The 26,756-nt window shown below is 47.6% G+C and overlaps 1 long non-coding RNA gene and 1 pseudogene across 2 annotated transcripts in view; one reads left to right on the forward strand and one right to left on the reverse strand.

Annotated features, from left to right (window-relative positions):
* LOC144299429 (immunoglobulin lambda variable 1-47 pseudogene) overlaps positions 1-26,756 on the forward strand; it is a 365,984-nt pseudogene that overhangs the window by 42,734 nt on the left and 296,494 nt on the right. The window lies entirely within an intron of this gene.
* Positions 17,433-20,370, reverse strand: LOC144299533 (uncharacterized). Its single transcript, XR_013366237.1, has 3 exons — positions 19,900-20,370; positions 18,367-18,503; positions 17,433-17,758 (listed from the first exon to the last, which is right to left on the reverse strand). It is a non-coding gene; the product is annotated as an uncharacterized LOC144299533 (long non-coding RNA).

Below are 26,756 nucleotides of genomic sequence, written 5' to 3' on the forward strand. Positions count from 1 at the left end.
GCTGACATGGCTCTGAACTTTGTAGGCATAGTCTCTCCTTGAGTTTCCTTAGCCATCACTTTAGACTTTCCTGCTTATAAAAAAAAAAAAAACACCATATTAAACTTATGACCGAAAATCAGAAAGATGATTTTATAAAAATGTTGTAGACTCCTTTTCAAGCAAGAACAGAAGCCCTTCCTTTACAGTTGTTGTTGCATCCAATTCCTTAACCAGACTTTTCGTCCATATTCTCTCTGCACTAAGCACAGATCTGGGAAAGGTCCATAGTGATTCCACCTGCAGCCTCACAATTACTTTGTCACTGAGTTTAAATCAATCTCCCTGAGAGGCATTTTGTTTGAAGGAGCCCACATCCCTTTTAAATGCCCAGGTGACTGAGGGGTGACTCACACATAATCTCTGTCCCTTGGTCTCTGTCAGAGCAACTTCAGCAGTCACTCCTGTCTGACAAGAACTTCCAACAGTTTTGCCCCCTGTGCTGTGATGTTAGTGGTACACACAGCCTCACCTGGCAGGGCTCCTGCGTCTTGTGACCATGTGCTGGGAAGAGAGTCCCTAGGAGGGAGTCCCTGACCACAGTGTGTGGGAAACTATTGTGACAACAACATGCACATAGGGAGAGGTGACAAAGATCTCAGTGTGTGATCTACCGGGATTAACACATGGGCTTCTACCCACAACCTGAAAAGAATTCTCCCTGTCCCTCATTGTTTTACAAATATCAGTGGAAGGAATCCTCTAGAACTCAGAGAGGAATCACATAACAGGAGAAAACACAACATGTTGCACTGAAGGTTCCAAATGTCCATAGAGACCCGTCACTATTCTGGACTTGATCCTGATCCAAGAGGAGTTTCTATAGAGACACCACCTCTGTCCTGAGTCAAGAACTCCCAAGGGGCTGTGGACACATTTACCCATGAGAAGTCTAAGTAAAGCAGAAAGTTTTTCCTCAGGTTATGGGAGGTTACATAAGAGGACTCCTGGCATGGCCCTGAAACACTGGATAGAGCACTGGGTAGACACCCTTTGTTTTAGATGAGCTATGATCACCAAGTCACACAATAATGTATCTGGGATTGGACACCAGAGGGTGATGGGGTCCATTTCTGAAGAGTAAAGGATGATTATAGCTGGGACCTGCCACCAGGCACTGCCTGTGCCCTCTGCTCAGGACTCACAGCTGGGACCTCCCTACCTCAGGTTTCTACACAGCCCCTCCCCTAACCTCCCTACACCCTTCACATCTCTAGGCTGAGGGACTTGGCCCAGGGCCACTGAGGGACCAAAGAATTGGGGTTTCATTTGCAAGTAATGCCCTTCCCTCTCTCAGAGGATGAAGAAGAGAAGGGAGGAATGAGGGGAGGCTCTGCTCAGCTGTGGGACCACAGAAGGCAGGATCAAGAATGACCTCCACCATGGCATGTTGCCATCTCCTCCTCACCCTCCTCGTTCACTGCACAGGTGACTGGATGTGGGGACAGAGGAAGGGGCCCTGTGAGGACGTGTGGGGGGTCCTGCATCTTTCTTTTGTCTCCAGACCCTGGCATCACCCTCTCTATGTCTCTCCCCTTGCAGGGTCCTGGGCCCAGTCTGTGCTGACTCAACCAGTCTCAGTGTCTGGGGCCCTGTGCCAGAGGGTCACCATCTCCTGCACTGGAAGCAGCTCCAACATTGGTTATAGCAGTTGTGTGAGCTGATATCAGCAGCTCCCAGGAACAGGCACCAGAACCATCATCTATAATATGAATACTCAACCCTCTGGGGTTCCTGATCGATTCTCTGGCTCCAGGTCAGGCAACTCAGCCACCCTAACCATCTCTGGGCTCCAGGCTGAGGACAAGGCTGACTATTACTGCTCAACATATGACAGCAGTCTCAATGCTCACACGGTGCTCCAGGCCTGTGGGGAATTGAGACAAAAACCTACTTATCTGTCTGCAGTGAGCGGAGTAGTGAGTGAGCGCCCCAGCAGCTGCCTGCTTAGGCTCCCCCTGGGTTTCTGCTTATGCTTTGCCTGATGCTCAGATCCAAGGTCCATCCTCAGAACCCTCCTGGGAATGGAGACTCCTTTATTGTCTCTGACCTCAAAGTCACTCAGAGTAGCTCCATTTGTACAGAGTCTCAAAGGATACAGAAAGTTTTATCCTCATGAGCTAGGACAGTTTCTTCTAGACTAGTGAACATTCACTTATCATCTTCTGATTTTTCAGTAAATGAAACACTCATAAGTCATGAGGCTGTCATGGTCCTTCAGCCCCGTCCCTGCTCTGCTGATGCACATGTCGGCGTTCTGTGAAGCTGGGATCATTATTCCCTTAGCTTCAACCAGATGACTAGTTCCCATTATTTGATGTTTGCGTGGAACACATAAATCAATGCCACAGTCAAGATTATAAATGGTTAAAAAAAAATAGCGTTCTAGAGAAAAATCCCAGTGTGCTTGTTTAAGGAAAGTTTTTTCATATTCTCCAGAGCTGGAGGCAATTAAAAATCTGCAGACTGATTTTTTATACCATCTTTTTATAAAATGACCAGAAAGAGGTAAGAAAAACTTCCTCCAACATGATGGATATTCATAGAGGGTGACATTAGTCAATATTTAAAGGAAATAAGTTGTGAAGTTCAAAAATATGCATGAGTATTAACTTCACATTTTATACGGAAGAAGAACATAGCACAGGCTATATTCCCCATCACTGGAATTTCATTGTATTTTGGAAGAGGCAGGAATGTAGAGGTGGTAAGGAGGCCAGGGATTGACACCAGGTGGAGGAAGGAGGAGGGTGAGTGTGTGAGGTGACTGTATTCATGGTGATGTCACTCTCCTACAGGGCCCTGTGATGGCGGCCACACCACACTGCTGTGTTTTCACAGCTCAGTAAACTACCCCAGACTGACAGCACCTTCGTGCAGGCAGAGAATGTCACCTAGGAGTCTGGGATCCATGATGGGGTACAGGTGACATCATTCCATCCACTGATCCAGTGAGGTGTGATCCCATGTCCCTGAAGGGGGAGGTTAGGAAGGATGGACCTGAGGAAGATCGAACAGACAGTTTGAAAAGGGAGCAAAGAAACTGCACATCAGCCCATAGTCCAGATGACAGAGTGTGTCACCTGGACTGAGGTGTTAGTCTTTGTGATGAGTCCGACCCTTTCCTGGAATTGAACCTTGATCTCCATGGTCACAGAGGGTGGGAGCCAGGGTTGTCCCTTCAGGAACAGAAGGTCCTGTGTTGTGAGGGTCTCAGCCTCTCCATAACCAATGTCAAGGTCGGGCCCTGCCCTTGTGGTTCTGGTGATGACTGCAGGACATCCTTCAGCTACAACACAGGAAACTGAAAAGTAAGGCTTGATCATCTATAAACCTGTAATTATAGCACATACCTGGTGCAACAGACAGAGGAGATCGTAGAGACAGAGCGAACCTGTGGCCTCCCCATCAGGAGTGTGGACAGAAGCTCAGCTGACAGAGGAAGGGGCTGGGGTCAGAGAAAGAGACAGAGAGAGATAGAGAGCGACAGATGGAGACCAGGCTTCGGGGACCCACACTGGAGTCCATGGCGGCAGCATCATTGATGTCTTGGTCCATGTGCTTCGTGCCCTGTGGATGTGCTGACCCCAAACCTCACTCTAATCCTAGAGAAGAATCAGGACAGTGGGGAAAATTGAAGACCCTCCCTAGGGAAGAGGCACAGCAGGGAATTCTAAACATTTGGGGCAATAAGGTGCAGCCTCAGGAAGGCTGGGTGTGACCTGAGTGTGGCCTGTCCTCCATGCACAATGCGTGAGGACCCACAGCACTGGAGCCAGGGGGCTCTGCTCTGGGCTCCTGTCAACTCATCTCATTCAGGGCAGACCAGGGCTGGGGCATCAGGGGACTGGGAGTCTGTCCCAGGGGTCCATTGGATCCTTTCAGCTGGGAAGGCAGCCCCTGCATGTGCCTAGATCCAGGGCCTACCTGCTATCAGCCCGTGACTCCCAGACCTTAGATGGGTCCTACAGATGACAGACATCAAGAAGAGGTAGTGGGGGTTTTGAGCAGTCACCAGAATGCAGTGCTCCTCCCCCAGGGGATGAAGGGATGAGAGAGACCCCCCAGCTTTGCCTCCCTGTGGCTGGGGTCCTGGGGGGGTTGCAAGAGGATGCAAAGTTTGGTGTTTTTCACCATCCCTACTTCTTCATGATACCTGATGTCCTGGGCACTGCAGCCTGATCTTGGACATTCAGCTCATGCTTCTCCATGACTCCTCCTCCCCATCGGGTGTGAAGGTCTGCAAACATCCCCCCTAACACATGCTCACTGTCCTCAGCCCTCCTTGGAACAATCTCATGGGGGAGACAAAGAGGGGCATGTCTCACCTCATCAGACACATGGCTCATCCCTGGAGACCCACAGCAGAAGGCAGGATCCACTACGCAACACACTGCAAAGACACTGCAGGGAAAGCCTTGGGAGACAGCCTGGACTGAGGGATGCTGCCTCCAGACTCCTGTCCCCCATCCTGCACCTGGAGAGGGGGCCCAAAGTTCAGTCTCATGCTCCTGACCTGCTACACAGCACATCCACTCCAGGTCTGCTTACCAGGCCTGCACACCAGCCTCGAGCTGTGGGCACTGATGCTGCTGCTCAAGGTCAGGGTCCACCAATGCTGAGCTGGGAAATCAGTTTGTGCTCCTTTCCCAGATCTTCCACTCCTTCAGGCACAGAGAAACATCTCCCTCCCTGAGCCCTCCCTGCAGTGACAGCAGCATCCTCTGTAGGGCCCATCAAAGCAGAGACCCCTGTTCTCACCATCCTCTTCTCCCTTCTCTCCCCCTTCTTCTTCCTGCACAGGCCTGAGGGGATCCTGGAAGCACAGCCCCCTGCATCGCCACCTGCTATGTTCCTTCCTCATTTGCTCTGCCTTGAGCGCAGAGTTTCTTCAATCCTGCCCTGTTCTGTCCACCCTCCTGTTACCCTGACCCATCATCACCAGGTGGTCTTGCTCCTGTGAAGTTACTGACTCTCATCTGAATTTGAAGATCTTCATAACTTCTTTTGATTTTTTTTCTTGTATGACTCTTTGTGCAGACCACGGTTACTCCTCTCTTGAGATGAATGTGAAAGGCCCCCCTCTGAGCAGCTCCTTAAATGTGCCAGGCTTCGAGGTCTCCAGCCCTACTCTTGATCCAATGACACCTAGGCAGATGCAGGCTCCTCCTCATCTCTGAGCTGCAGCCTGAGGATAAGGCTGACTCTTACTGTACAATCTGGCACAGTGGTCCTGGTCACAGGGACACACATAGGAGGATGTGGGGCAACACCTCAGCCTGCCTACGGCCTTCGAATGTGTCTGTCCCCCAATTTAACAGAATGGGAATACACACTGATTTTACTGGAAGTAGATTCTGGATCACCGTGTCCTTCCTCCTAATTTATAATTCCACCTTTTTGAACTCTCAGAAGAAATAAAAACTGGCAAGGAAAAGATAAAAAATATTCCTAGTGATCCAACTGGAAAATTAGAGCCTGTTGACTGGGTGGTTCTTTTCTCTTCCCAAAGCATGTCTACTTAATAGTCAGAGCACTGGGCCCATCACAGCAGGTTGAAAGATCTCCTCAGCTAGTCTCTGCCTTTCCAACCATCAGAGCAGAGACCTCCTCGTCCCCCCCAGGCCCCTTTTCTTAGGAATGGCCATGGCTCACTGAGTCCCAAGGATGAGGTACTAGGATGTGAGATGCTGTGGGAGAACCAGGCCCAGGAGGAATTCCAGGCACAGAGCTGTGTACTTGAGGCACATTTGTGACATTAGTGATGTGGTTAGGCATGGGGGATTTGGGGTTCTGAAATGTTGTAAAAACCTGAACCTACTCCAGGGACACTGGGTGAAGTAGTCCTGTGGATGTGACTTGCTACAGCTGACACCACTCAGGACCATGGGCATCCTCGTGAAGGCCTGTTCCTGATCCCCCAGTGCCTGCTTGTGGCCTCCTCTCCCCTGGTACACTGTGGAGCTTTGCAAAATTGGTGGGTAGCGGGGGGATGGCCTGGATGTGTGGGGAGGAGGAATCTGTGTATTTGCTGCAAATCCCTGTGTACATGAATCTGTTGTGAAGACTCAAATGTAGAAATCCCCTTTTGCGGAGGGAAAAGCAGTGAAACGGATGTTACTATAGTAAGAGCTCTCCGGGAGAAGCCCTGAGGTGTGAGCTAGCACAGTCTTGACTGAGCTTCCAGGCTACAGCCTGCTCTTCTGCCACTGGTTTGTCAGCATGGCCACCTTACCACTGGGTTCCAGGTTGAGGAAGAATTATTATCAGTGTTGCTCACTTGGCTTGAACTACCTTGTCCCCGAGAACTACTGCTACTTGGTGAAGTAAGATACATGTCTCCCCTCCACTCCTGTCTGACTCCCTCCTTGCTTGTCCCCACCTAAGTCCCCCACCATCTCAAGTTCTACCTTCCTCCAACACTGCTGCTAAAGGCCATGTAGAGGTTTTATGACAATCTCTCCCTGTCTTACTTGTCTCTTGATACAGGCCTGGTCAGTCTGAGTGCAGGAGCAAATAGCTTCTCACTCAAGGTGGTGTCAGTGAGAAGGGGTTGCCAAGAAGAGCAGAAGTCCAGCCTCTGCCACCAGCAATCCAGTTAGTTTCCTGCCGCCCTCCCTGTGGAGGCTGAGAAAATTCACGTCATTCCACCTCAAGTTTAGCATTAGCACAAGTATAGCCATCTCAGGCTCCTGTAAATAAGAGCTGAACTTTACAGGAAAAACCTCAGAACACCCTTGACAGAGAGTCCCATATCAGAGTGAGAACAGAGCTCAGAATGCCCTTGACAGAAACAGAAAGTCCCGTATTGGAAAGTAAACAGAGCTTAAGAAATTCCTCCACCCCTTCTGAAAATCCCCTAGACCAGCCCATAAAAACCCAGCTGTAACCCCCCTCAGGGTCCAAGTCCCTGCTGTGCTGTGTCAGGTATACTTGGACCCAAGCTCAAACTTGTTAATAAATCCTCATGTACTTGCATCAGTGTCGGCTCCTTGGTGGTTTTCTCGGATTCGCAATCTTGGGCACAACACTCCCTTGGATACCCACTCCTGTGTCCCTGGATTTCCTGGTCATTCCCTGAGCTCTGGAACCTTAGCTGAGATGGGTTGATACCTTTCTTCACAACTGATATTCCCTGTCATGTCCATTATTTGGCATGATATTGGATAAGACTTACTTTTGACCTAAATCTTGGTCTCCAGGAGGGAGGAGCAAGATGGCGGAAGAGTAGGGTCCCCAAATCACCTGTCTCCACCAAATTACCTAGAAAACCGTCAAATTATCCTGAAAATCTATGAATTCGGCCTGAGATTTAAAGAGAGACCAGCTGGAATGCTACAGTGAGAAGAGTTCGCGCATCTATCAGGGTAGGAAGACGGGGGGGGGGGGAAGAGATAAAGAAACAAAGGCCTCCAAGGGGGAGGGGCCCCGCGAGGAGCCGGGCTGAGGCCGGGGCGAGTGTCCCAAGGACAGGAGAGCCCCTTCCCGGAGAAGCAGGAGCTGCACCGACCTTCCCGGGCGGAAAGGGGCCCGCAGGGAGTTGGAGCAGGACACAGGAGGGCGGGGATGCCCTCGGGCTCCCGGGGACAGTAACAGAGCAACTGCGCGCCCAGGAGAGTGCGCCGAGCTCCCTAAGGGCTGCAGCGCGCACTGCGGGACCCGGCGGGACCAGGAGCAGCTGGAGGGGCTCGGGCGGCAGCTCGGCGGAGGGGGCTGCACGGCCCCGAGAGCAGCTCGGGGGGGCTCGGGCAGAGGAAGAGGCTCCGTGCGGAGGGGGCTGCGCAGTTCCAGGAGCAGCTCGGAGGAGCTCGGGGGCAGCTCCGCGGAGGGGGTTGTGCGGCCCGGGAGCGCGAATCCAACAGCGCAGGCTCCGGAGCACAGGGCGCCGACACAGCCCAGGATCCGGCCTCCCCCGGGACAGGCGAGGCCGGGAGGGCCCAGGACAGCAAGGATGCTCCTGCCCCAGCTGAGCAGATCAGCGGCCCCGCCCCGGAGCCTCCAGGCCCTGCAGACGGAGTTCCTGCCGGAGCTGAATCCAGGTTCCCAGAGCTGCCCCGCCACTGGGGCTGTTCCTCCTGCGGCCTCAAGGGGTAAACAACCCCCACTGAGCCCTGCACCAGGTGGGGGGCAGAGCAGCTCCCCCAACTGCTAACACATGAAAATCAGCACAACAGGCCCCTCCCCCAGAAGACCAGCTAGACGGACAACTTCCAGGAGAAGCCAAGGGACTTAAAGTTCACAGAATCAGAAGATACTCCCCCGTGGTTCTTTTTTTTTTCTTTTTCTTTTTTTTGTTTTGTTTTGTTTTGGTTTGCTTTTTGATTTGTTTCCTTCCCCCACCCCCGTTTTTTTTCTCCTTTCTTTTTCTTTCTCTTTTTCTTCTTCTTTTTTTTTCTTTTTGTTTTTTTTCTTCCCTATTTTTTTCTCTTTCTCTTTTCTTTCCTTCTTTCTCTCCTCTCTTTTTCTCTTTTTCCCAATACAACTTGCTTTTGGCCACTCTGCACTGAGCAAAATGACTAGAAGGAAAACCTCACCTCAAAAGAAAGAATCAGAAACAGTCCTCTCTCCCACAGAGTTACAAAATCTGGATTACAATTCAATGTCAGAAAGCCAATTCAGAAGCACTATTATACAGCTACTGGTGGCTCTAGAAAAAAGCATAAAGGACTCAAGAGACTTCATGACTGCAGAATTTAAAGCTAATCAGGCAGAAATTAAAAATCAATTGAATGAGATGCAATCCAAACTAGAAGTCCTAACGACGAGGGTTAACGAGGTGGAAGAACGAGTGAGTGACATAGAAGACAAGTTGATAGCAAAGAGGGAAACCGAGGAAAAAAGAGACAAACAATTAAAAGACCATGAAGATAGATTAAGGGAAATAAACGACAGCCTGAGAAAGAAAAACCTCCATTTAATTGGGGTTCCCGAGGGCGCCGAAAGGGACAGAGGGCCAGAATATGTATTTGAACAAATTCTAGCTGAAAACTTTCCTAATCTGGGAAGAGAAACAGGCATTCAGATCCAGGAAATAGATCCCCCCCTAAAATCAATAAAAACCGTTCAACACCTCGACATCTAATAGTGAAGCTTGCAAATTCCAAAGATAAAGAGAAGATCCTTAAAGCAGCAAGAGACAAGAAATCCCTGACTTTTATGGGGAGGAGTATTAGGGTAACAGCAGACCTCTCCACAGAGACCTGGCAGGCCAGAAAGGGCTGGCAGGATATATTCAGCGTCCTAAATGAGAAGAACATGCAACCAAGAATACTTTATCCAGCAAGGCTCTCATTCAAAATGGAAGGAGAGATAAAGAGCTTCCAAGACAGGCAGCAACTAAAAGAATATGTGACCTCCAAACCAGCTCTGCCAGAAATTTTAAGGGGGACTCTTAAAATTCCCCTTTAAGAAGAAGTTCAGTGGAACAGTCCACAAAAACAAGGACTGAATATTATCATGATGACACTAAACTCATATCTCTCAATAGTAACTCTGAATGTGAACGGGCTTAATGACCCCATCAAAAGGCGCAGGTTTTCAGACTGGATAAAAAAGCAGGACCCATCTGTTTGCTGTCTACAAGAGACTCGTTTTAGACAGAAGGACACCTACAGCCTGAAAATAAAAGGTTGGAGAACCATTTACCATTCGAATGGTCCTCAAAAGAAAGCAGGGGTAGCCATCCTTATATCAGATAAACTAAAATTTACCCCAAAGACTGTAGTGAGAGATGAAGAGGGACACTATATCATACTTAAAGGATCTATTCAACAAGAGGACTTAACAATCCTCAATATATATGCCCCGAATGTGGGAGCTGCCAAATATATAAATCAATTATTAACCAAAGTGAAGCAATACTTAGATAATAATACACTTATAGTTGGTGACTTCAATCCAGCTCTTTCTATACTCGATAGGTCTTCTAAGCACAACATCTCCAAAGAAACGAGAGCTTTAAATGATACACTGGACCAGATGGATTTCACAGATATCTACAGAACTTTACATCCAAACTCAACTGAATACACATTCTTCTCAAGCGCACATGGAACTTTCTCCAGAATAGACCACATATTGGGTCACAAATCGGGTCTGAACCGATACCAAAAGATTGGGATTGTCCCCTGCATATTCTCAGACCATAATGCCTTGAAATTAGAACTAAATCACAACAAGAGGTTGGAAGGACCTCAAACACGTGGAGGTTAAGGGCCATCCTGCTAAAAGATGAAAGGGTCAACCAGGAAATTAAGGAAGAATTAAAAAGATTCATGGAAACTAATGAGAATGAAGATACAACCATTCAAAATCTTTGGGATGCAGCAAAAGCAGTCCTAAGGGGAAAATGCATCGCAATACAAGCATCCATTCAAAAACTGGAAAGAACTCAAATACAAAAGCTAACCTTACACATAAAGGAGCTAGAGAAAAAACAGCAAATAGATCCTACACCCAAGAGAAGAAGGGAGTTAATAAAGATTCAAGCAGAACTCAAAGAAATCGAGACCAGAAGAACTGTGGAACAGATCAACAGAACCAGGAGTTGGTTCCTTGAAAGAATTAATAAGATAGATAAAGCATTAGCCAGCCTTATTAAAAAGAAGAGAGAGAAGACTCAAATTAATAAAATCATGAATGAGAAAGGAGAGATCACTACCAACACCAAGGAAATACAAACGATTTTAAAAACATATTATGAACAGCTATACGCCAATAAATTAGGCAGTCTAGAAGAAATGGACGCATTCCTGGAAAGCCACAAACTACCAAAACTGGAACAGGAAGAAATAGAAAACCTGAACAGGCCAATAACCAGGGAGGAAATTGAAGCAGTCATCAAAAACCTCCCAAAACACAAGAGTCCAGGGCCAGATGGCTTCCCAGGGGAATTTTATCAAACGTTTAAAGAAGAAACCATACCTATTCTCCTAAAGCTGTTTGGAAAGATAGAAAGAGATGGAGTACTTCCAAATTCGTTCTATGAAGCCAGCATCACCTTAATTCCAAAGCCAGACAAAGACCCCGCCAAAAAGGAGAATTACAGACCAATATCCCTGATGAACATGGATGCAAAAATTCTCAACAAGATACTAGCCAATAGGATCCAACAGTACATTAAGAAAATTATTCACCATGACCAAGTAGGATTTATACCTGGGACACAAGGCTGGTTCAACACCCGTAAAACAATCAATGTGATTCATCATATCAGCAAGAGAAAAACCAAGAAACTTATGATCCTCTCATTGGATGCAGAGAAAGCATTTGACAAAATACAGCATCCATTCTTGATCAAAACTCTTCAGAGTGCAAGGATAAAGGGAACATTCCTCAACATCTTAAAAGCCATCGATGAAAAGCCCACAGCAAATATAATTCTCAAGAAGAAAGCACTGAGAGCCTTTCCCCTAAGATCAGGAACAAGACAGGGATGTCCACTCTCACCACTGCTATTCAACATAGTACTTGAAGACCTAGCCTCAGCAATCAGACAACAAAAAGACTTTAAAGGCATTGAAATTGGCAAAAAAGAAATCAAACTCTCCCTTTCGCCGATGACATGATACTCTACATAGAAAACCCAAAAGCCTCTACCCCAAGATTGATAGAAGTCATACAGCAATTTGGTAGCGTGGCAGGATACAAAATCAATGCCCAGAAATCAATGGCATTTCTAGACACTAACAATGAGACTGAAGAAAGAGAAATTAAGGAGTCATTCCCATTTACAATTGCACCCAAAAGCCTAAGATACCTAGGAATAAACCTCACCAAAGACGTAAAGGATCTATACCCTATAAATTATAGAACACTTCTGAAAGAAATTGAGGAAGACACAAAGAGATGGAAAAATATTCCATGCTCATGGATTGGCAGAATTAATATTTTGAAAGTGTCTCTGTTACCCAGGGAAATTTACACGTTTAATGCAATCCCTATAAAAATACCATAGACTTTCTTCAGAGAGTTAGAGCAAATTCTTTTAAGATTTGTGTGGAATCAGAAAAGACCCCGAATAGCCAGGGGAATTTTACAAAAGAAAACCATATCTGGGGGAATCACAATGACAGATTTCAGGTAGTACTACAAAGCTGTGGTCATCAAGACAGTGTGGTACTGGCACAAAAACAGACACATAGATCAGTGAAACAGAATAGAGAACCCAGAAGTGGACCCTGAACTTTATGGTCAACTAATATTTGAAAAAGGAGGGAAGACTATCCACTGGAAGAAAGACAGTCTCTTCAATAGATGGAGCCTCAGTGTCCATCAAAAGATGAAGGGATAAAGAAGGTGTGGTTTATGTATACAATGGAATATTACTCAGCCATTAGAAATGACAAATATCCACCATTTGCTTCAACGTGGATGGAACTGGAGGGTATTATGCTGAGTGAAGTAAGTCAATCGGAGAAGTACAAACATTATATGTTCTCATTCATTTGGGGAATATAAATAATAGTGAAAGGGAATATAAGGGAAGGGAGAAGAAATGTGTGGGAAGTATCAGAGAGTGAGACAGAACATAAAGACTCCGAACTCTGGGAAATGAACTAGGGGTGGTGGAAGGAGAGGATGGTGGGGGTTGGGGGTGAATGGGTGATGTGCACTGAGGGGGGCACTTGACCGGATGAGCACTGGGTGTTATTCTGTATGTTGGAAAATTGAACACCAATAAAAAATAATTTTATTATTAAAAAAACAAAAAACAAAAAACAAAACAAAATACCATGGGCCTTCTTCAGAGAGTTAGAACAAATTATTTTAAGATTTGTGTGGAATCAGAAAAGACCCTGAATAGCCAGGGGAATTTTAAAAAAGAAAACCATAGCGGGGGCATCGCAATGCCAGATTTCAGGTTGTACTACAAAGCTGTGGTCTTTAAGACAGTGTGGTACTGGCACAAAAAAAACACATAGGTCAATGGAACAGAATAGAGAACCCAGAAGTGGACCGTCAACTTTATGGGCAACTAATATTCTATAAAGGAGGAAAGACTACCCACTGGAAGAAAGACAGTCTCTTCAATAGATGGTGCTGGGAAAATTGGACATCCACATGCAGAAGAATGAAACTAGACCACTCTCTTTCACCATACACAAAGATAAACTCAAAATGGATGAAAGATCTAAATGTGAGACAAGAGTCCATCAAAATCCTAGAGGAGAATACAGGCAACACCCTTTTTGAACTCAGCCACAGTACCTTCTTGCAAGATACATCCACGAAGGCAAAAGAAACAAAAGCAAAAATGAACTATTGGGACTTCATCAAGATAAGAAGCTTTTGCACAGCAAAGGATACAGTCAACAAAACTAAAAAACAACCGACAGAATGGGAGAAGATATTTGCAAATGACGTATCAGATAAAGTGCTAGTTTCCATGATCTATAAAGAACTTATTAAACTCAACACCAAAGAAACAAACAATCCAATCATGAAATGAGCAAAAGGCATGAAGAGAAATCTCACAGAGGAAGACATAGACATTGCCAACATGCACATTAGAAAATGCTCTGAGGGATCCCTGGGTGGCGCAGCGGTTTGGCGCCTGCCTTTGGCCCAGGGCGCGATCCTGGAGACCCGGGATCGAATCCCACATCGGACTCCCGGTGCATGGAGCCTGCTTCTCCCTCTGCCTGTGTCTCTGCCTCTCTCTCTCTCTATCTCTGTGTGACTGTCATAAATAAATAAAAAAAAATATTAAAAAAAAAGAAAATGCTCTGAATCACTTGCCATCAGGGAAATACAAATCAAAACCACAATGAGATACCACCTCACACCAGTGAGAATGGGGAAAATTAACAAGGCAGGAAACCACAAAGGTTGGAGAGGATGTAGAGAAAAGGGAACCCTCTTACACTGTTGGTGGGAATGTGAAATGGTGCAGTCGCTCTGGAAAACTGTGTGGAGGTTCCTCAGAGTGTTAAAAATAGACCTTCCCTACGACCCAGCAATTGCACTGTTGGGAATTTACCCCAAAGATATAGATGCAATGAATCGCTCGGACACCTGCACCCTGATGTTTATAGCAGCAATGTTCACAATTGTGAAACAGTGGAAGGAGCCTTGGTGTCCATCAAAAGATGAATGGATAAAGAAGATGTGGTTTATGTATACAATGCAATACTACTCAGCCATTAGAAATAACAAATACCCACCATTTGCTTCAACGTGGATGGAACTGGAGGGTATTATGCTGAGTGAAATTAGACAATTGAAGGACAAACATTATATTCTCATTCATTTGGGGAATAAAAATAATAATTAAAGGCAATATAAGGGAAGGGAGTAAAAATGTGTGGGAAATATCAGAAAGGGAGACAGAACATAAGGACTCCTAACTCTGGGAAAGAACTAGGGGTGGTGGAATGGGGAGGAGGGCTGGGGGTGGGGGTCAATGAGTGACAGGCACTGAGGGGGGCACTTGACAGGATGAGCACTGGGTATTATTCTCTATGGTGGCGTATTGATCACCAATAAAAAATAAATTTATTATTAAGAAAAACACTATTATCATTGGGCAAAATAAATGGCACATTTGTGTTTACCCTTCAGCATAACAACTGAAAGGCCGGTGACTCCCACATGAGATTCTAGAAAAAGCTGAAGGACACATAGTGCCATGCTGGATGCCACTTGCCAGGGGACAGTTTACAGGCTTTTGTTATTTACCCTGTTTGAATGTCCTGTAAGGGTTCTTCAAGACATCAGAATAAAATGAACATATTCTAGGATTGAAAATGCTCCATGATTCAAAGATCACAGTTTGGTAAAAATTTGCAAGATATGTAATAGATCACATCCTTAGATTCAGATAGACTTTGTGATATAAGAAAGTGATTTAATCATATAGACTCAACATTTACTGGTGAATAATATTATCTTTTTTCTCTGTAGTCATAGGTTTCTCTGAGTAAAGTGGGTGTTTGTGCATAACTGTGTCATATATTTCTTGTTGGGATTTTTGTGCCAGGTTTTATCATTTGCTCCTTTTGTTATTTCCCCACCTTAATTTCTCATTGGGTATTTTCTATATCCTGGCAAGACCAGTATTTATTTTAAATTCCTACTCAGATATGTTGACTACCTGGTTATCCCTGAACAGAAATTTGCATTTCCTCAAAGTCACATGCAAATATAACTGTATGAACTCAGGGAGTATCCCCAGATTTCATGTTTGAACTTTCTTTCTTTTAAGATTTCATTTATTTATAAAAGTCAGAGGGAGAGAGAGAGAGAGAGAGAGGCAGAGACACAGGCAGAGAGAGAAGCAGGCTCCATGCAGGGATCCTGATGTGGGACTGGGTCCTGGGACTGCAAGAGCACACCCTGAGCCGAAGCCAGACACTCATCTGATGAGCCACCCAGGCATCCCTTGTTGGAACTTTCGTAAGGAATCCAGGATCTTCAGTAAGAATCCAATATCTTCAGAATATAATGCAGTAGTAAACATGTTTCTCCTAGGCATGCTTTCCTTATCTCCCTTTGATTTTCTCAGATCCAGTTCAGGATTCTTTGCAACATTTAGTTCTGAAGTCTCCTTAAGCATCTCTCACTGTGACACTTTTTCAGACTCTTCTTGATTTGGTGACTTTGTCCACACTTTATGAGGGGAGATCATTCCTAACATCCCACAGTGCTAACTGCATGCACCTGTTACTTGAAAGCTCTATACTGGGATGTGTCCCTTCTTCCACCATTTATTCATTTCTTCAAACAGTTAACAATAAGGATCATGGACAGCTATTTTAGACTTTGAAATTCTGTCTGTGACCAAGGTGGTTGTTAACATACGGGCTATGGTTGTGTCCTCAGTCACACAAGAGTCAGATTTTATGGCATGAGATGTGGGTATGAGCCTGACTGTCTTGGCGCCATTTTCAATTGAGACATCTTATTGTGAGATCTTAGAAATTACAGTCAAGACTACCCCTGGTTCCTGGCTCCTGAATCCATCATCAATTCTTAAGTGACAAGAGCACTGGGAGCATCTTTGTTTGAATGAAGGCTCTCTGTGTGGGCTCCTGGGTGGCTCCCTAGAGAGATGGGGCTGGTCCCTAGAGAGATCAAGCCCTGGTATGAGGCTGGGAAAATACACCTGTGTAGCCTCATCCTTGAGAAAGAGGGAATGAGATCCAAGAGGGTAGGCACATCCATTCCAGGAGCGTGATACATCCTAACTTCACAGGCAGAGAAGCTACTACACATAAGTCACTCCCAGATTTAGCCCTAGGTGTCTCTCCACCTGGCTGTTCACCTATCTCATTTATCAGATCCTTTAATGGACTGGCAAACAGAAGAAAGAGTTTCCCAGAGTTCTGTGAGCTGCTCTACAAAGTTAATCAAATCTGAGGAGGGAATCATGAGAACTCCTGATTCCTACCCAAGTTGGACAGAAGGTAAGCTATTCCTTCCTGTTGGGATCAAAGAAGGTAGCCGTGTCCAGGGACTGAGCTCTGATCCTGTGCATGTTACACAATCTCTGGACAGAGAAATTAAGTGCTGCATTGACATACATTGTAGAACACCCAGTAGGTACCACATCCCACAGAATTTCTGGTTTTGGAGAAAAGAAGAAAAAAGAGAAAACAAAACAAAACCTAAAAAAACGTAGGAATGTAACAAAGGAACTAACCCAAGATTGCTGTGGTGGTCATGGAATTAAAGGGCTCTAGAGCTGATATTGAAGGACTACCACAAAGTGAAATGTGGTGGTGAGTATATTAAGGAAGGAAGTAACAAAATATGTGATCAAGGGGTAGGAAAAATGAGATTTGGGTTGGGAAAGTCAGAGAGACTTGGTAGGAGGTGGTGGCTGTATTCTGAAGAATGAGTTATGAGTTACATAGGTTCGGGGGCCTTTAGAATCTCTGGCATATTGTTAATGACTCATTATTCTTCCTTTGTTCTGTGTTTCAGTTTTTTATCCAATGTTTGATTGATTGATTTGTAAAACCCTAGAGTTCAGGTATATAAGGGTTCTGGATTACAGAGGCATTGGGGATCTACCAAGAATAAAAGTTCACATTTTTGAGAATAAAAAAAAATAAAAATAAAAAATAAAAATAAAAAACAAAAAAATAAAAAAACGTAGGATTTAAGACAATCGTATGAAGCACATGGTGGGTATTTGTCATTTCTAATGGCTGAGTAATATTCCATTGTATACATAAAGAGAGAAGAAATGTGTGGGAAATATCAGAAAGGGAGACAGAACATAAAGACTCCTAACTCTGGGAAAGAACTAGGGGTGGTGGAAGGGGAGGAGGGTGCGGGTGGGGGTGAATGGGTGACAGGCACTGAGGGGGGCACTTGACAGGATGAGCACTGGGTGTTATTCTGTATGTTGGTAAATTGAACACCAATAAAAAATACATTTATTATTTAAAAAAAGACAATAGTATGATATGTGAAACATGTAGTGTGTGTAGTAAAGGAGAGACAAGAGGAGAAAGTCCGAGATTTTTGTTTTTAAAGTCTTTGTTGGGATTCCTGGGTGGCTCGGTGGATGAGCATCTGCCTTTGTCTCAGGGCATGATCCTTGGGCCCTTGGATCCAGTCCCACATCGTGCTCCCTGCAGGGACACTGCTTCTCCCTCTTCCTGTGTCCTACCTCTCTTTTCGTGTTACGCAGGGTGCAGGTGAATCTGGCTTTAGTGCCTGGAGACACAGAGGCGGGGGTGGCTGAGTAGCAGAGGCTGGGACAGGGTACCTACAAACACGGACATGCATGAGTGACAGAGCATTTTGCCAGAAGCTTCTCAGTTGTGGGGGCTGTTAACATCTTGGAAGCTCCCCCAGAAGTCAGATTTTGTCTCTACCTGACCAAAGAGACAGGAACAGGAGGACAGGTATCTACCCCATGTTTCTGAAGACCCTGCCACCACAGTGGGACTGGCCTGTCCCAGGAGTGTCATATCTCACTGCTGACCCAGAGAAATGAAAGTGCTTTTTATGCATCTTTGCACCTTCTGCCCGACTCTCAGACTCTACTTGATTAGTGATTCAGGATCAGAGGTAGGACCTGAGGACAAAAAGGCTGAGAACAGGCTCTGTTCAGAGTGGGAAACAGGGATGGGTGGAGGAAGCAGCTGTGGGAACCCCACAGAACACTGCCCAGGAGTCTCTGCCAGGCCCTGAGGGCACCAGGGTGCTGGGGTCTCAGCCTCTGCCCAGCCCTGAGGTCCAGGGCCTCCCCCAGCTGGGAGGGTCTCCCTGCTGGACCCAGGACATTCACAATGCCACCTGCTGGTTACATGTCCCACTCAGGGTCCTCAGTGTCCTGAGGTTAACATCCAGAGTTGTGTCACCAGCACTCACCTGTGACACGAAAGACTGTATGAAGCAGCATGTGGGGTCTGATGCAAGGAACATGGATACACTGTCTGTGGCTGAGAGCTTCCCACATGGAGGGAACAGTCATCCAGCTATAATCACTCCTGTGACTGTGGGAATGTCTACAAAATAAAAGTCATGCAAAAGACTAAGCCTATCCCACCTGTGGGACATTTCGGGAGCTCCTCAGAGGACCGCCTTTCAAGTTCATCTCAAGAGAGGAGTAACCGTGTCCTGCACAAAGAGTCATAGAAGAGAAAATCAAAGCAGGGCATAAGGATCCTCAAACCAGGATGGAAGGCAGTGATTTCACAGAAGCACCAGCACCTGGTGACATTTGGGTCACCTCCCTGGTGAGATCCCCTCATTTGGGGATCTCCTCCCTGGATGGGTGGGCAGAGAGGACAGGGCAAGACTGAAGATATCAAGTTGTCAGGGCAGAGCAACTGAGGCAGGGACACAGCAGGTGGGGATGCAAGCAGCTGTGCTCCCAGGGGCCTTTCAGGCCTATGTAGCAGGAGGAAGGCAGGGAGAGAAGGAGGAAAAGGATTGTGTGAACCAGGGTCTCTACTATGACAGGCCCCTGAGAGGGTGCTGCTGTCAGTGCAGGGGAGCCTCAGGCAGGGAGAGGATTCTCTGTTCATGAAGGAGTAGAAGATCTGGGGAAGGAGCACAAACACTGAATTCCTAGCTCAGAAATGGGGGCCCCAGACCTTGAGCAGCAGGAGCAAGGCCCATGGCCTGAGGCTGGTGTGCAGGCCTGGTGAGCAGGCCCCAAGGTGGGTGTGACTGGGAAGGGGGGACAGTAGCCTGGGACAGACCCAGAGCCTCCTCCCCAGGTGCAGCAGGGGGACAGGAGTCCTGGAGGCAGTGTCCCTGGAACCCCACAGGAATGTGCAGGCAAGGCTGAGGGGAGTGAGCATTTGTTAGGGGGATGTTTGCAGACCTTCTCACCCCAGGGGGAGGAGAATTCAGGGAGGAGCATGAGTTGAATGTCCAAGGTCAGGCTGCAGTACCTGGGACAGTGGGCACAATGAAGTGGGGGTGGAGATGAACCCTAACTTCTGCACCCACCTGCACATCCCCAGGACCTCAAGCACAGGGAGGCAGAGCTGGGGGCTCTCTCTCATCCCTTCTGCAACTGGGAGGAGGAGAATATATCCTGGTCAACAATTCCACCCCAAATTCCTCTCCCTGATTTTGGTCATGGAGGGGCCCTGGAGGATCCTCCTGAGCTGTGGGGGCCTGGAGCTGACAGCAGGTGGGCCCTGGACCTAGACACACGCAGGAACTGCCTTCTAGGGCCAGCACCCCATGGACCCCAGGGGAAGAGCCCCAGTCCCCTGCTGCCCCAGCCTGGGTACCCCCTGACTGATGAGGGGACAGGAACTCAGAGCAGAGCCCCCTGCCTCCCGTGCTCTGGGTCCTGACCCCTTCTGCATGGAAGACAGGCCATAACCAAGTCACACCCAGCCTTCCTAAGGCTGCACCTCATGAACCCAAATGGCTCAGAATCACCTGCTGTGGCTCCTCCCTGGGGACTGTCTCCAACTGTCCCCACTGCTCCACTGCTTCTCCAGGATCAGAGTGAGGCTCAGGGTCAGCACGATCCCCAGGGCAGGGAGCACATGGACAAGGACATCAGGGATGCTGACCCCATGGACTCCACTATGGGTCCCTGAAGCCTGGTCTCTCTCTGTGTCTCACCCCAGCTCCTTCTCTGTCAGCGGAGCCTCTGTCCACACTCCTGGTGGGGAGGCCACAGGCTCGCTCTGTCTCTATGATCTCCTCTGTCTGTGGCCCCAGGTGTGTGCTATAATTACAGGTTTATAGATGACCAAGCTCTATTTTTCAAAGTTTCCTGTGTTGTAGCTGAAGGACCTCTTACAGTCATCACCAGATCCACAAGGGCAGATCCGACCTTGACATTGGTTATGGAGAGGCTGAGACCCTCACTACACAAGTCCTTCTGTTCCTGAAGGGACAACGCTGGATCCCACCCTCTGTGACCACGGAGGTTGTGGTTCAATTCCAGGCACGGCTCTGACACATCACAATGCCTGACCCCCCCGCCCTGGGGACACACTCTGACATCTGGACTAAGGGGCTCATGTGAAGTTTCTTTGCTCCCTTTTCTAACTGCCTGTTCAAACTCCCTCAGAACCCCTCCCTCCTGTCCTCCCCCTTTCAAGGACAGGGGGTCACACCTCCTTGAGCAGTGGATGGGATGATGTCACCCTGTCAGCTCCATCATGGATCCCAGACTCCTAGATGACCTTCTCTGTCTGTACAAAGGTGCTGTCGCTCTGGGGTAGAGTTTACTGAGCTGTGACAACACAGCAGTGGTGTGGCCACCCTCAATGGGCCCTGTAGGAGAGTGACATCACCAGGAATGCAGTCACCTCACACACTCACCCTCCTCCTTCCTCCCCCTGCTGTCAATACCTGGCCTCCTTAGGACCTCTAGATTCCCATCTCTTCCAAAATACAATGAGATTCCAATGATGTGGAGTGTAGCCAGTGGTATGTTCTTCCAAAGAAATGTGCAGTTAATACTTATGAATATTTTAGGACTTGAGAACTTATTTTCTTTAAATATTGACTAATATCACCCTCTATTAATATACATCATGTTTGAGGACATCTTCATTACATCAAGTCTGATCATTTTATAAACAGCTGGTATAAAAATCAGTGTGTAAATTTTTTTTATTGCTTTCATGGTTGCTGATTATGCATAAAGTTTCCATAAGCAAGCACATGGTGGTTTTTCTCTGGAAAGCTTTTTTTTATACCTTTTATAATTTTGATTGTGGCATTGATTTATGTGATCCATGCAATCAACAAATAATAAGGAAAACTAGTCATTTGGTTGAAGCTAAGGCAATAATGATCCCAGCTGCAAAAAGATGTGACATGTGCATCAGCAGAACAGGGATGGGGCTGAAGGACTATGATAGCTTCACGACCTAAGGGTGTTTCATTTACTGAGAAATCAGAAGATGAAAAGTGAATGTACACTAGCCTAAAAGAACCTGTCCCTGATCCTGAGGACAAAACTGTCTCTTTCATTTGACACCTTCTGTGTACAATGGGCTACTCTGAGTGACTCTGAGGTCAGAGACGTGAAGGAGTCTCCATTCCCAGGAGGGTCCCCCAGATGCACCTGGGCCTAGGGTATCAACTGAAGAATGAGCAGAAACCCAGGGGGAGCCTAAGCAGGCAGCTGCTGGGGTGCTCACTCACTTTGCAGATGGGTAAGTGGGTCTTTGTCTCACTTCCCCACAGACCTGGAGCACTGTGAGAGCACTGAGACTGCTGTCCCAGGATGAGCAGTAATAATCAGCCTCATCCTCAGCCTGGAACCCAGAGATTGTCAGAGTGGCTGTGCTGCCTGACCTGGAGCCAGAGAATCGATTGGGGACCCCTGAGGGTCGGTTACTACTACCATATATGAGGGTTCTTGGGCCTGTTCCCAGGAGCTGTTGGTACCAGTTCACATAACCTCTACCGACGTTGGAGCTGCTTCCAGTGCAGGAGATGGTGACCCTCTGGCCCAGGGACCTGAACACTGAGGGAGGCTGAGTCAGCACAGACTGGGCCCAGAACCCTGCAAGAGGCAGAGACACAGAGAGGGTGATGCTGGATACAAGAGGAAGATGCAGGACCCCACATGCCCTCCAAGAGCCCCTCCTCTGTCCCACATCCAGTCACCTGTGCAGTGAGTCAGGAGGGTGAGGAGGAGAGGGGACCAGCCCATGGTGGAGGTCATCACTGATCCTGTCTTCAGTGGCCCCTCAGCTGAGCAGAGCCTCCCCTCGTCTCTCCCTTCCCCTCTTCATCCTCTGAGAGGGGGAGGGGCCCTCCCATGCAAATGAGACCCCAGATCTCTGACCCCTCCCTGGCCCTGGGTCAGGTCCCTCTGCTTAGGATGTCAGGGGGGTAAGTAGAGGAGGGGCTATGTGGGGCTGAGGTGTGGTTAGGGAGGTCCCAACTGTGAGACCTGAGAAGAGGCCACAGTCAGTGCTAGGTGGTGTTCCCAGCTCTGATCAAGCCTGACACCTCATAAATATGCCTCAATCACCTTCTGGCATCCTGACACCACCTCACCCTGCATGACCTGGGGATCAGTTGGCCATAGGACTCAGGTCCTGTCCCCAGATCTCTACCCACTCTCCTCCTATGATCAGGACATGTGTCCACGCACATGGTCTCCCACCTTGCAGCATAGATTTTAGGCTACACTCTCATTTCTCTGTGTGAGGGACGCCTGGGTGGCTCACTCGTTAAGCGTCCGTCTTTGTCTCAGGTCATGATCCTGGAGTCCTGGGATCAAGTCCCACAACCGGCTTCCTGCAGGGAGCCTGCTGCTCCATCTCCCTATTTCTCTGCACTTGTAGTTGGATGAATGTTCTTTTTTAGAAATCCTTCCCAAATACACTGATTAAGTCTCACTGACGATGTCACTGTGAAGATGTAGGTGGAATCACTAGGACATTGTTTTCAGATCTGTGTGGACTGCATGGAGAATAACGATGGAAGTTGCAGTTAAAACCTCAGTGCAGTTGCACCTGGTGGCTCAGTGATTGAGCATCTGCCAATGGCTCAGGTCATGATTCTAGGGTCTTGGGATCGAGACCTACATCAGGTTCCCTGAGGGGACAGTGCTTCACCCTCTGACTGTGTCTCTGCCTCTCTCTCTCTATGTGTCTAATGAATAAGTAAATAAAATGTTTTTTAAAAAAGGAATGACTTTGGCTTTCATTTAAATAGACATTTAAAAACATTTTATAAAATCATTTGTCTCTTTTTTTAACCTTATGATTATATCATGCGTCTGATCGTGCAGGTAGGAAAGCCTGAAGTAGTGCCCATGAGCCCCCATGAGGACCCAGTTGTATGAACTTTACAGCCATCTGAATGGGGAATTCGCAAATATAGACCAGCTTCTATGATGAGCAATTCAGGGTCCAACTACAATCTGGGGTGGGCACAGCTGGGGCCTGGGTCCAGCATGTCAGGACAGAGCAATTACTCATTCAGCCATGCATGAGTAGGAGAATAATGTTCTTTTTGTTTTTTTGTTTGTTTGTTTATTTATTGGAGTTCGATTTGCCAACATATACACCCAGTGCTCATCCCCCCTCAGTGCCTATCACCCAATCACCCCTATCCCCCACCCACCTCCCTTTCCACTACCCCTTGTTCGTATCCCAGAGTTAGGAGTCTCTCATGTTTTGTCATCCTCACTGATATTTTCACTCATTTTCTCTCCTTTCCCTTTATTGCCTTTCACTAATTTTTATATTCCCCAAATGAATGAGACCATATAATATTTGTCCTTCTCTGATTGAATTATTTCACTCAACATAATGAAGATCTATTGGCAAAAGCCACCTGGACCCAGAGTTTCTATCATAGGTCACCTGTGAGTGGTGGAGAGTGGAGATGAAGGAACCATGTCCCTGAGGTCACAGACTCTGTGGTCCTGACTTGGAAAGATTATTTAGCAGAGGTCCAGCCTAGCTTACGTGTCCCTGTTGAGACTCAGGGAGTGACAGCCCAGCCCTGAGAGCATAGGGAGTGTGAGTCCCACATCCCCAGGGGCCTTGATCTCCGGTGGAGCAGCCCTGAGGCTGGGGTCCAAGAATCAACGTACTGATCAGCCTCAGGTGCCGATTGGATCCCAGAAATGGTGAGGGGCAGAGCTACCCGTGGGGACGGAGACTCTCCCTAGGAATCCTGAGGATCAGCTTTGTCCCAAGGAACAGGTATTCAGAGCACATCCTGGCTACCCAGGTCACAGCACCTCAGTAACTTGAGTTCCCTGTTACTAGGGATTGTGTCTTCTGGAGATTGTGACACCAAGGACAGCAGGTGAGCACAGATTAGTCTAACATTTGAATGGATGGAGAAGCCCAAAAACACGGGAGATTGCCCTTTATCTCAGGTCCTGGTACCCAGATTTCAAGGCCTGTGTCTCAAAGCCCTTCTCCCTGACAGAGGATTGATCCAGGCAGTGAGGACTCAAATGAGAACAGCTCTGAATCAGACGTGCAGGTGCTGCCGAGTGACAGAAACAAGAAGGAGAATGTAGGGTGTCACATGCAGCCCCAATTTCTGGTCATTCTTCCCCACAGATGGACCCTAGGGACTGGCAACTTCAGCAAGATCATTTCTGATTTTCTCTGAAATCCTGAGGTGGAGACAGAGTTCAGACCTGAAGAACCAGAGGGAGAGACAAGCCTGAGGGACAGGAGCGCAGAGGGGAGAAGAGGAGGGAGTGGGTGGGGATGTTGTCAGGGAGAGTCTGCAGGAGCTTGTCCAAATTCACGTGTGTCTGGTTCAGAGAGAGGAGGCTGTCCAGGACCAGGTTATTGACAGTGCATCAGCCATGGATACATCAGGAGTGACAAAGGTCACACTTCATGGAATGAGATGATAGAACTGACTGTGGATGAATATTTGCTGGGCAGCAAGTTCAGTTGCAGAAACAGTATTTATCCCTGTCCATCTTCTCCAGACCCCAAGGGGGTGTGCAGCTGGACTCTGACCTCTCATTTCTTCCTGTCTTCCTCGGATGTCCTATGACGTGTCACCTTGCAGGCATATCCTTAGTTTTTCTCTTTCATCTTCTGAAACATGACCTTTGGGGCAGCTGGGTGCCTCAGTGATTGAGCATCTGTCTTTGGCTCAGATTGTGATGCCAGGTCCAGGGATGGAGTCCTGCATCATGTTCCCAGCAGGGAACCTGTTTCTCCCTCTGCCTATGTCTCTGCCTCTCTCTCCATGTCGCTCATAAATAAATAAATAAAAAGAATATTAAAAAGAACCCAGACCTTCCTACATATATGTGCCCCTGCATGTATCTCTGGGTAAGATTCTTTGAAAAGTAGCTCCGGACTATGTCTGTGGGTCCAGAGGTCTTTGTCTCACATCCTCCGTATCTGAGACGCTGTGAGTATTGGGAGCTGTTCCCACTGCCATGGTCTGTAGCACAGTGACAGTCAGCCTCATTCTCAGGCTGCAGCCCAGAGATGAGCAGGAGCCCTGCATTGGCCAAGGTGTCCTTGGAGCCAGAGAAGAGGCTGGGGACCCCAGGGCCCTGGTGAGTCTCAGTAGACCATCAGCAGGTACTCAGGAGGCCTCTTGCATGCTGGAACGAGCATATGGCCACCGCTGCAGCTGCTGCTCAGGGTGCAGGTGAGTCTGGCTGTTGTTCCCAGGGATGCAGAGACGGAGGGCGGCTGGGTCAGCACAGGCTGGGACGGGAAACCTGCAGACACATTCACAGGTGATCGATCAGGGGCCAGACTGAATTTCCTCAAACCTCTAAGCTAGACCAGCAGACGTAGGCTGACAGTGGCTCTGTGTCCCTGAGGTCAGTCCTGACCTGTGCACTGACAGAGTAGAAAGAACATTAAAGATCTGGTCCCCTCTGTGGCCTGGGCTGCCCCAGATCTCCTCGTCTCCCCCCTCTGCCACAGGAGAGCCTGTCCTTGCACATGGGCTCCACCCACTGACTGCCCAGCCCCTCCCTGGGCCCTGATCCTGGAGCTCTACTCACACCACACTCTGAGGAGGATGGAGGTGGCTTCAGCCCTGGGGAGAGCCCTGGATGGAAGCACCTGCTGGGACCACACACAGGTCCTCAGAGGAGACTGCCAGGCCAGAGGGGACACAGATGATGAGTCCCCATCAGGAAGCTCATAACCCAGTTCTCAGGCCCAGGCACCCTGAGTGAAGGGTCCTCACTGAGCAGCCCTGTAGGGACCACAGGGCGGTCCCTCAGCGCCCCCTCCTTGTTACAGGACACACACCTCAGCAAGGCCCAAAGCCCTGAGAGCCCAGCTGGTTTCCAGGCTCACCAGTTCCCTCCCCATTGACATGTCCAGGTCAGATTCTCAGAAGCGGTTCCATCTCTGGGGAATTAGAAGCATGAGTTCCACATGTTCTCACAGAAATGTATTTGTGTTTTAAACTCCCGTTTTTGTTTATTTTTGTGTATTTTTTACTGGAGTTTTTTTTGTTTTTGTTTTTGTTTTTTGTTTTTTTTTGTTTTCTTTTTACTGGAGTTTTGGATTGACTTACTTCACTCAGCATAATACCCTCCAGTTCCATCCACGTTGAAGCCAATCGTGAGTAATTGTCATATCTAATGGCTGAGGATTATTCCATTGTATACATAAACCACATCTTCTTTATCCATTCAACTTTCAAGGACACAAAGGCTCCTTCCACAGTTTGACTATCGTGGACATTGCTGCTAGAATCATCGGGGTGCAGGTGTCCCAGCGTTTCATTGCATCTGTATCTTTGGGGTAAATCTCCAACAGTGCAATTGCTGGGTCATAGGGCAGATCTATTTTTAACTC

The sequence above is a fragment of the Canis aureus genome, chromosome 27, assembly GCF_053574225.1.
Source record: "Canis aureus isolate CA01 chromosome 27, VMU_Caureus_v.1.0, whole genome shotgun sequence".
Classification (NCBI taxonomy): domain Eukaryota; kingdom Metazoa; phylum Chordata; class Mammalia; order Carnivora; family Canidae; genus Canis; species Canis aureus.